This window comes from Hippopotamus amphibius, chromosome 4 (assembly GCF_030028045.1).
Source record: "Hippopotamus amphibius kiboko isolate mHipAmp2 chromosome 4, mHipAmp2.hap2, whole genome shotgun sequence".
Lineage (NCBI taxonomy): Eukaryota > Metazoa > Chordata > Mammalia > Artiodactyla > Hippopotamidae > Hippopotamus > Hippopotamus amphibius.
In genome coordinates this window covers 115,355,864-115,364,479 of record NC_080189.1, presented here as the reverse complement: position 1 = coordinate 115,364,479, position 8,616 = coordinate 115,355,864, and the positions used below count along the sequence as shown (strand labels likewise).

Genomic DNA, 8,616 nt, shown 5'->3' with positions numbered 1-8,616 from the left:
TTCACCTGCCTTCTCAAGGCCTCAACCTGTCAATCTAACCCATTCAATCATCTCAGACACATTTTATGACTAAGGAAGTGCAATAATGGGCCCAAGGCAAGAGAGTCCTCTTATAATTCCACGTGACTCATCACCCAGAAACAGCTGGTCCTATGGAGCAATGGACTGGCCTGGTAGAGGCTCAGCTAAAGCACCAGCTCAGGGAAGACATCCTACGAGTCACTGTGTGATCCTATATGTTAGTATACGTTCCATTCATACTAAGAGTCTGATACATTCTCAACAGCTAGCGGACATGAGCCTGGGAACCAGAGGGAAGAAATGGGATGGCCTCTCACACCATCACCCAATGACCAGAGTACAGAATTTGTGTTTCCTGTTCCTGCACTCTTAGTTTCCACCAGGTTAGAAGTTCTGGTTTCTGCGACTGGTGGGTGGGACATCTCTGCAGGGGCACTTGGTTTCTCAGGTCTGTGGACCAGAGGCCAATAAAGCAGTTATTGTCAACTGGCAGCTCTATCCTATCAGGAGGAGGCAGGGGTTGCTGCATGTAGAGGCAGGGAGAGGTGTCTGGGATCCAGGGGATTTTCTGGAATCTCTTGATGCTTGGGTGTTGAGTGATGATGGGAGATGGACAACAAGGAGAAGACAGCCAGCCCCCTGGGCATGCAGGTCTGGTCAGCCCTCTAGCTAAGCAACACAGGTGAGTCCCAGGGCTGGCTGAGCAGAAGGACAATCTAGAAGGGATGGTGGAGGATGAGTAGCAACCATGGCTTCAAGACAAACCACAGGAGGGGGACCGTACTTTGTTTTATTCATGTTTTTAACTTTGAGTCCTCAGAGACTGAGTCTGGCTGCTACCTTGAAGGGGACTCTGAGACTGATTGGTTTCATATCTCCACTCAGGGCATCTTGTTTTTAGAGCAATGGAGCCCCAGTTGTAATGGAGGATTCAACACAATACAAAGGCACTGATGATTCTGACAGTTAGTGTTTCTGGGACCTGGGCCCCTGGCTCTGACTTACCCGCTGCTGTGTAACCAGCCCTGCCTGGGTTCTGGCCAATTTCATGCAGGCACAGCCCAGTTTCACCTTCTGCCACTTGCACCAAGCACTCTTGCCTGGTGCTTTTGGCTTTCTATTTTTTTAAGAATGGAAGCAACAGAGGCCTTGAAAGCTACCCAGTGCCACATTTGTGCAACTCAGAAGTGTGGGGCGGTTATCTCGTAAAGTGGACTTTCACCAATGGGAAGTGGGAGCTGGTAGATAAATTCTTTCTCCCTCTGCCCCCAGACACATGCTCTGAGGTTCTCATGGGCTCCCTGGATGTCAGTCCCTTGAAATCAAGCCATCAGTGACACTGGATCCCTAGGGGTGGCCAGCTTGGTAATGACAAGCTTCCCTTGGATGGGGTCTCACTTCTCCCCCTTATCACTCCTTTTTTCCCCTTAATCCTGCTTTCCTGGAATTATACTCCCTGATAAAATAGTACATATAAGTTTTTGCCTCAGGCCATGCTTTCTTGGAATCCTAGCCAAGGCAGAATTTAAATAAGAACACAGAGATTTGAGGTAGGGTTAGTTTGTACAAAGATCTGGAAACGGATGTTTAGGACACAGTAGGGGTGGGGTACATGTGCCCAGAAAGTGGGGGGAGGGGGGCACCCTTTTTCTTCTTGACTGTGTTATCCAACTCAAGAAATTTTCAAATAAAGTATTGGCATGATGATTTATAATATTATTAAAAAGAGATTTGAAGGATTGGAAAAGCAAGAATTTGAGACATGTAAAAAGGGGTCCCTTTGACGTGTGTTTTCTTCTGACATTACCTCCTGGCCTGGTGCCTTCCCCTCCAGACACTGATCTATCTCCAGGCTCATTCCTCTTGTTGGAGAGCTTGGCTTTGCCTCTTCTAGAAGGATACATCATGCAGCGTGTGGTGCCCCTCTGTTGTTTGATTAGGTTTTCATGAACAATTGTGTTGGAGCTTTGAAATGTTTTGCCATGAGTATGTTTGTTCATACCTCTTGTGTATGCGGGACCCCGGGTCAGGCGGGCACACATGACCACGTGTGAAGGCACTGGATGAGATGGCTTGTCTATTTGCCGAATAGAGTTTCTGTGGAAACTACACCTTTAAAAAAAATCCCACGCAAAGCAGCTTTGATTCGCAAGTTTTAGAGGACACATGATTTCCCTTTCAGATGTGAACTAGTGGGGCTGTACTGTCAATGTGCACAAAAAAAGTATATCACAAACAGCCTCACAGCAAAGCGCCATCATCTTCCAGAAGTGTCCCGCTGACACCCACTTTCCTTTTCTTCCTTTCTGAATTTGTACATGACCCCAGAGCTGCTGTGTTACTGATAGGAAAGAATGGCTGAATGAACTCTAAAAGCATGGGGCACTGCTCGTCTGTGGGTTACCATTTGGAACTCTTTCAGGCGGCTGCGCAGCGTGAAATACTAATTCATTACACCCACAACACCAGATCCATTAGTGCCTTCTTATGCTGGAATTTAAATAGTCCAAAGCTCAGAGAGTCACTAAAGAGAGTGATTAATACAATAGCACAATTCTCCACGGTTCAGGTGATATGATGGACTGACTTACCTGTCACAAATAAATATTATACGAGACACTCTCCTTCTGTTTGGCAATTTTAATCACCCTCCTCCTTCTCCCTTCCAGCTGGATCTTATATTTTTGCCTAGTGAAGACATGCTGACCCTCTGTTCGCAAATAGCTCATGCCTATTTCTTTTTAAAATAGCTGCGCAGTTTGACTAACCACAGGATTGCAGAAACCACGCACAGAAGGGAAACAGTTTCTATGTTTCGCTTTCTCCTACCACAAGCTACCTTTCCGCCTCCTCTTCCTTGAAGGGGAGCAGCATTCGTCATCCCAGAATATGCCTTTTTGGCATGAGGATTATTTTAAGCTGATTATTTTAAAGAGACAGCAGAGACAAGGTAGGCTCTGAAAAGTGAGTAGAAGTTATCCTTTTGTGAGTGACACCTACACTGATAACGGAAATCTCAGTTGGTAAAGATTCCTCCCTCTCTGCAGGGGGAAGAGAAAGATCACCAAATCTCTAGAAACTCTCGTCAATGGAGAAGGCAATGACCTAGATCTGCCCTTCTTACTTGTTGCTGTGCTTTTCCTAGGCACCTCCCACTAACAGGCCTCCCCCAACCCCAACATCTTTCCTTTGCTGTTACCTAAAGATGGGTATTTAAGATGATGGCTTGGGCCATTTTGGGGAGTTACTCAGTTTTCCTGGGTCTCTCCCATGCATACAGGAGGCATACGTGTCATTAAATTTGTTTTCCTCCTGTTACTCTATCTTTTTTGTACAAAGGTCCCAGCCAAGAACCTAGAAGAGTGGAGGGAAAATTATTTTTCCTCCTCTACCATCCTCTTCCTCTTTTTTCAAATTCTTTTCTCTCCTACACCAAATTCTCAGATGAATTTCCTGCTCAACATCTCTCCTTGGTCACCTCCAGGCCATGCCTTGAACTTCCATCTGGCCACTGCTAGCACGAATCATGAACAGATACTGCTGCGAGCACTGACTTTTGGAGCACTCGACCCAGTGATTACTGCCCAGTCACCTCCTTAAATTCACCGCATACACATGTTCATCCCTTTCTTGCAGTATCCTCCTACTTTCCACGATGCCCTAGTCTCCTAGTTTGCCTCCTACCTCTCCAGTCATTCCTTCTCTGTCTCCTTTGTTGAACCATTTTTCACTACCCAACCTCTAAGGCTGGAATGTCTCAGAGCTCAGTTTCACAATCTCTTTTCTCTCTCCCAATTTTAGGTCATTTCATCAGTTTCAGTGGCCTCCTTTTTTACTGATATGCCCAGACTTTTCAAATTTATATCACCAACCAGATATTTTTTTTTTATTATGGTTCTTCTGAGAAATAGAGCCATCTTGAACTCTGTATCTATATCTATATCTATATCTACATATCTGTATCTGTATCTGTATCTGTAGCTGTAGCTATAGCTATATCTAGAGAGAAGACAGATTTAGAAAAACAAAAAATAAGGGATTGTCTCATGCAATTATGGAGTCTGAGAAGTCCCACAACCTGCAGTTAATACTGGAGACCCAGGAGAACTGATGGGATGGTTCTCCTGTTCTTTCCATTCCAGCCCAAGTCTGAAGGCCTAAAAACCAGAAGAGCCAATGGTCTAGTTTGAAAGCCAACAGTTTCCAGACCCAAGAAGATCTGATGTTTTTGGTTTGAGTCCAAAGGCAGAAAAAGACCCATGTCCCAGCTCAACAGTCAGGCAGGAGGAGTTCCCTCTTGTGGGAGAATCAGCCTTTTTGCTCCTTTCAGACTTTCAATTAATTGGATGAACCCATTCACATTCAAGAGGGGAATCTGCTTTGCTCAATTTACCAATTCAAATGTTAATCTCATCCAAAAACATCCTCACTGACACACCCAGAATCATGTTTGACCAAATATCTGGGCACCCTGTGGCCTGGTGAAAATGACATGTAAAATTAACCATCACAACATTTCAGAAGCATATTCCTCTGACTTGTCAGGTCTACTTTGGTATCACACAGGTCCTTCAAATTTAACCTGTCAAAAAATTAACGTATTATCTTTGTCTTCAAATTCATTCCTCCTCATGTATTCCTGAAAACTATAAACAACACCACCACCCCTTTGACTGCTTATGTCAGTCAGAACATGAGAGCCATCTTTTACACGCCCTCATACCTCCAAATCATCAATTTCAGCCAACTCCAATTCTTAAAGGTATTTGTCGAAGCTCTCTACTTCTTTCCATCTCTATTGTTGTTCAATTCAGGTCATCACAATACTAACACTACTGACTGAACTGGTCTTCAGGCTTCTAATTCCCACCACCCCAACCCATACTCCATAAGGCACTGAGCGATCTTTTAAAATGCTCATTATATCGTGTTACACCCAGCTTCCCATGGCTGTTACGATAAATCCAAACTCCTTAACAAGCCCTACAAAGCCTTGCATGATGTGACCTTTGCCAACATCATTAGCCTTATCTTGTCCATCTTTCTCATTCACGAGGCCTTGCTGGGAATTGTTTTTTCTGTTCCTCCCACACATAGAGCTCTTTCCCTCCTCAGCACTGTTACAGACACTGTTCTCTCTGCTAGAAACACTCTTGGCCTTTTAGTGCTTTTGCCTGGACGCGTTCTATAGAGCCTCAGGACTTAGGATGTCATGTCCCTTGGAAAATCTTCCTGAGTCCCGTGATGAGGTGACCGTGTGCTCACAGCACCCTGTGCTTCTCCATTACAGCTCAAATCATAGGCATCATTAATTCGCTGCTTTTGTAATTATATTTAATGACCATCTCCCATATCAGACTATACATTTTATCAATCCGAATTACCTGCATCTTGTAAGTTAAGCATGGCTCGTACGAGGTACGGGCTGTTTGGTGAATAAGTAAATAATGATCTAGTGAACAAATGAATGGATGCAATGACGGAACCAGAGAAATGGCAGGCTCTTCCTACACAATCAGATACCAGACCAAGTAACAGTAGCAGAATCTCCTCCCCGCGTGTCAGTCTGGATCCTGTGGAGAATCCAAAGGACAGTAGCAGGTGACTCCTAGAATCCCATGTTCGCAGGGATAAAGAGGGTGTCTAGATGTACCAGGGCAGAAAGGCTAAGAATCAGGAGAACAATGGTAGAGATGATACAAACCTGGCTATTCCTAGTAGAAATAGTACTTTCTTTTCAAAAATATAATTTGTCCTCTCTGTGTGGTTTTCCAAAGGGCATCTATAGCTAGGAAAAACCTTGGCATCTGATACAGTATTGATATTCTTATTTTTGGTGAGGAGGGGAAGATACACATTGAGACTTATGCAGGCACTGGAAGAACCACTGGAAGAATAACAGCGATTCTCCTGTGTGTTGCTGGGCCCTGCGGCTGAGCTGGGGGTGAGGCCCAGGGTGAGCTATGGTTGGCTGCCCAGAGAGGTCCCTGAGACCAACCAACACTCGCTGATAGCTGCCTTACTGCAGGCTGGGTGTGCTGGGCTTGGCATCCTCATCTATACGTTCTTATTTCATCTTGTTTCATGGAGTATTATGCCTTTGGGATTTGGCTTCAATGATGAATTTGTATGTTATGCTCAGATTCAGACAAAGAATGGCAGGAACCTTTAGGAAGCAATCCAAGATTAGCTAGCTCATATCCCTGTGAAGCAAAGATCATGCCAACCAAAGAGAGCTTCCACTTTTAGCAAGTTTAGAAACATTCAGAGGGCTGCTGATCAGGAAACAGAGAAAACTACCTGAGGAGCTTTGTTCAGTGATGGCAGTTTTAATCAAAAGACAGATGAAGTTAGAAGACACATTGTACTGATCTTAGGGAAACCGAGTGAGGTGTACTTCAGGGGAACAACAAATATATGAAATAAAGGAAGAAAAAGGGGAGGCACTTGTTTTGAATGGGGCGGCTTATTTCATTCCACACTATTTAGATGCAGCGAGGTTTGTCAAGTATGCACCGGATGATACGTTATAATTGTTTACAGCCATGCAGTGTCTCAGTTCTCTTTTCCCACTAAGGCACCAAGGTCAATGATACAGATAATTAACCAATTGATTTATGGCATTAATTTTCCTGGAAGTTGTAGCAAGAGTCTGACGATCCAGCCTTGAGATTCCTACTCCATGTAGAAACGGGGACAAAGGCTGGCTCCCCATGGGACGCTGATGTAATCCATGGCTGAGGTTTTGTCTAGCAGCATCGTGTGTCTACTTAAATGATGATGAATGCTATCTTTGGTCCAGGCAGGAAGATGTCACTATAATCCCTGGCTCAGATTGCCGACCTCCCAGGGTTTCCCACTAAGTGTTGCCAAAGGGTTGTGCTGTTGATAATTCCTCCTAGAGCTCTGAAGAGAATAAAGCAGAGAGGCAAACCTGATGAAAAGCAGATAAAGAGCCTAAGGTGAATTGAAGCTTAATACACCAAAACAGCATAGAGCACGGCTGGTTTCTCTTCCCTCCTCTTGTTTTTCCTTTCCACAATTGCAGGCAGCAGTCCACTGGTTATTTCTGCCCTTTCAAAACATCCTTCAGTCACTCAGCTCTAGTCTTGTACTTCACCTATCAATAAAAGGAATTTGAAATCTTTCAACACAGAGATATTATTTCTGCTTCAACTTATTTCAGGATGCCACAGTTCAAAATGAAAATCTGCAGATTGCTGATGGCTCTGTCAATATCATTCAGCAGCTAACAACACTTTATTGGAGGTGCTTACAGGTAGAGTGTAGGCATCTGAACCCATCAACAAATGGAGAGAAAGTCCTGGGGCTCATACAATTCCGTTCTACAAGGGACCAAGTTTACAAACTTCACTTCTTCATTACGGAAGAATTCTTTACAAGTTTTCAACTATATAAAATGTAACCGTCTTGTAATGGATTCGATGGCGGGAAAATAAGGACAAAAACTGTACCTTATATTTCGTTCTATATTGCTTTCACCTTATGCTAAGAAAAAGGAGGAGTATTTGCCACAGTGTGTTATTGTTTCATATCACAGGTTTATAGTCGATCTCTTCAAACTATATATTTAAAGACAGCATATCCTTGTATTTTTAGAAAATAGTTCATAGTTGCTTTCATTGCCATTACTTTTTTTTTTGGTAAATAACATCTGGCAGTTATTAACTAATGGAGTACACTGCACAACAAACTACCTCACATCTTTCAGAGAGAAAAATCACTAAATTTGAAAAGACATCACCCACTGAATTTGGACACAATTAAAATGTGTTTTAAATACTTCTTTGGGGAGGGGACACACACTTCTACTCAATGAAGAGAAACATATGCAGAGTCCAGGCCTTTTATTTTCTTTACACCCATCATGCCATGAACTTGTAGGGAATGGGCTCCAGCAGCTCAGGCTCCTTTCCATTGGTTCTCACGAAGTGTGCTTCTCTGGGCGGAGCAGGCTGGTGCTTCAGCTGAACCCAAGCACCCTTCTCTTTGGCTTCCTTCTTTCTCTGATCATTTTCCTTCACCCGTTTCAGGAAGCTATCTCGGCTCTTAGAGTGCTTAATATGCTCGATACGCACATTAATTCTCTTGGCAAGGATATTGCCCTTAACTTGTTTGTTTACAATGATGCCAACAGCATGCTGGGTAACATTATAGACTCCTCCAGTTTTGCCATGGGGCAGTCCTTTTTTGTACAGTGCCCGTTCCCTTGATATCTACAATACCACCTTTCTTGTGGATTCGCATGTATGTGGCCAAAGGAACAAATCCATGTTTTCTAAAAGGCCTAGAGAACATGTAGCAGGTGCCCCGCCTCTTCCCTTTTGTGTTGGTCATTTTGGCGAATTACTGGAACATGGTGGTTCTGGCTGAAAGGCTCATTGCTGTTACTTTATATTGTTAGGCTGTTGAGTATCTTTTCACATGTTTCTTAATCATTCCTTTCTCTTTTTCAGTCATTTGTCTGTTTGACTTTATGGTTTTTCATATCCACACACGCATACACACATGTGTGCATGTTTGCATGTACATGTGTGTGTCTGTTGTAGCTATTGTTGAATTCAGAGAATTCAT

General features: G+C 43.6%; 1 pseudogene; it reads right to left on the bottom strand.

Moving 5' to 3' along the window:
• Positions 1-7,907: 7,907 nt before the first annotated feature.
• LOC130851140 (60S ribosomal protein L21-like) lies at positions 7,908-8,382 on the bottom strand (annotated as a pseudogene).
• Between the last annotated feature and the right edge of the window lie 234 nt (positions 8,383-8,616).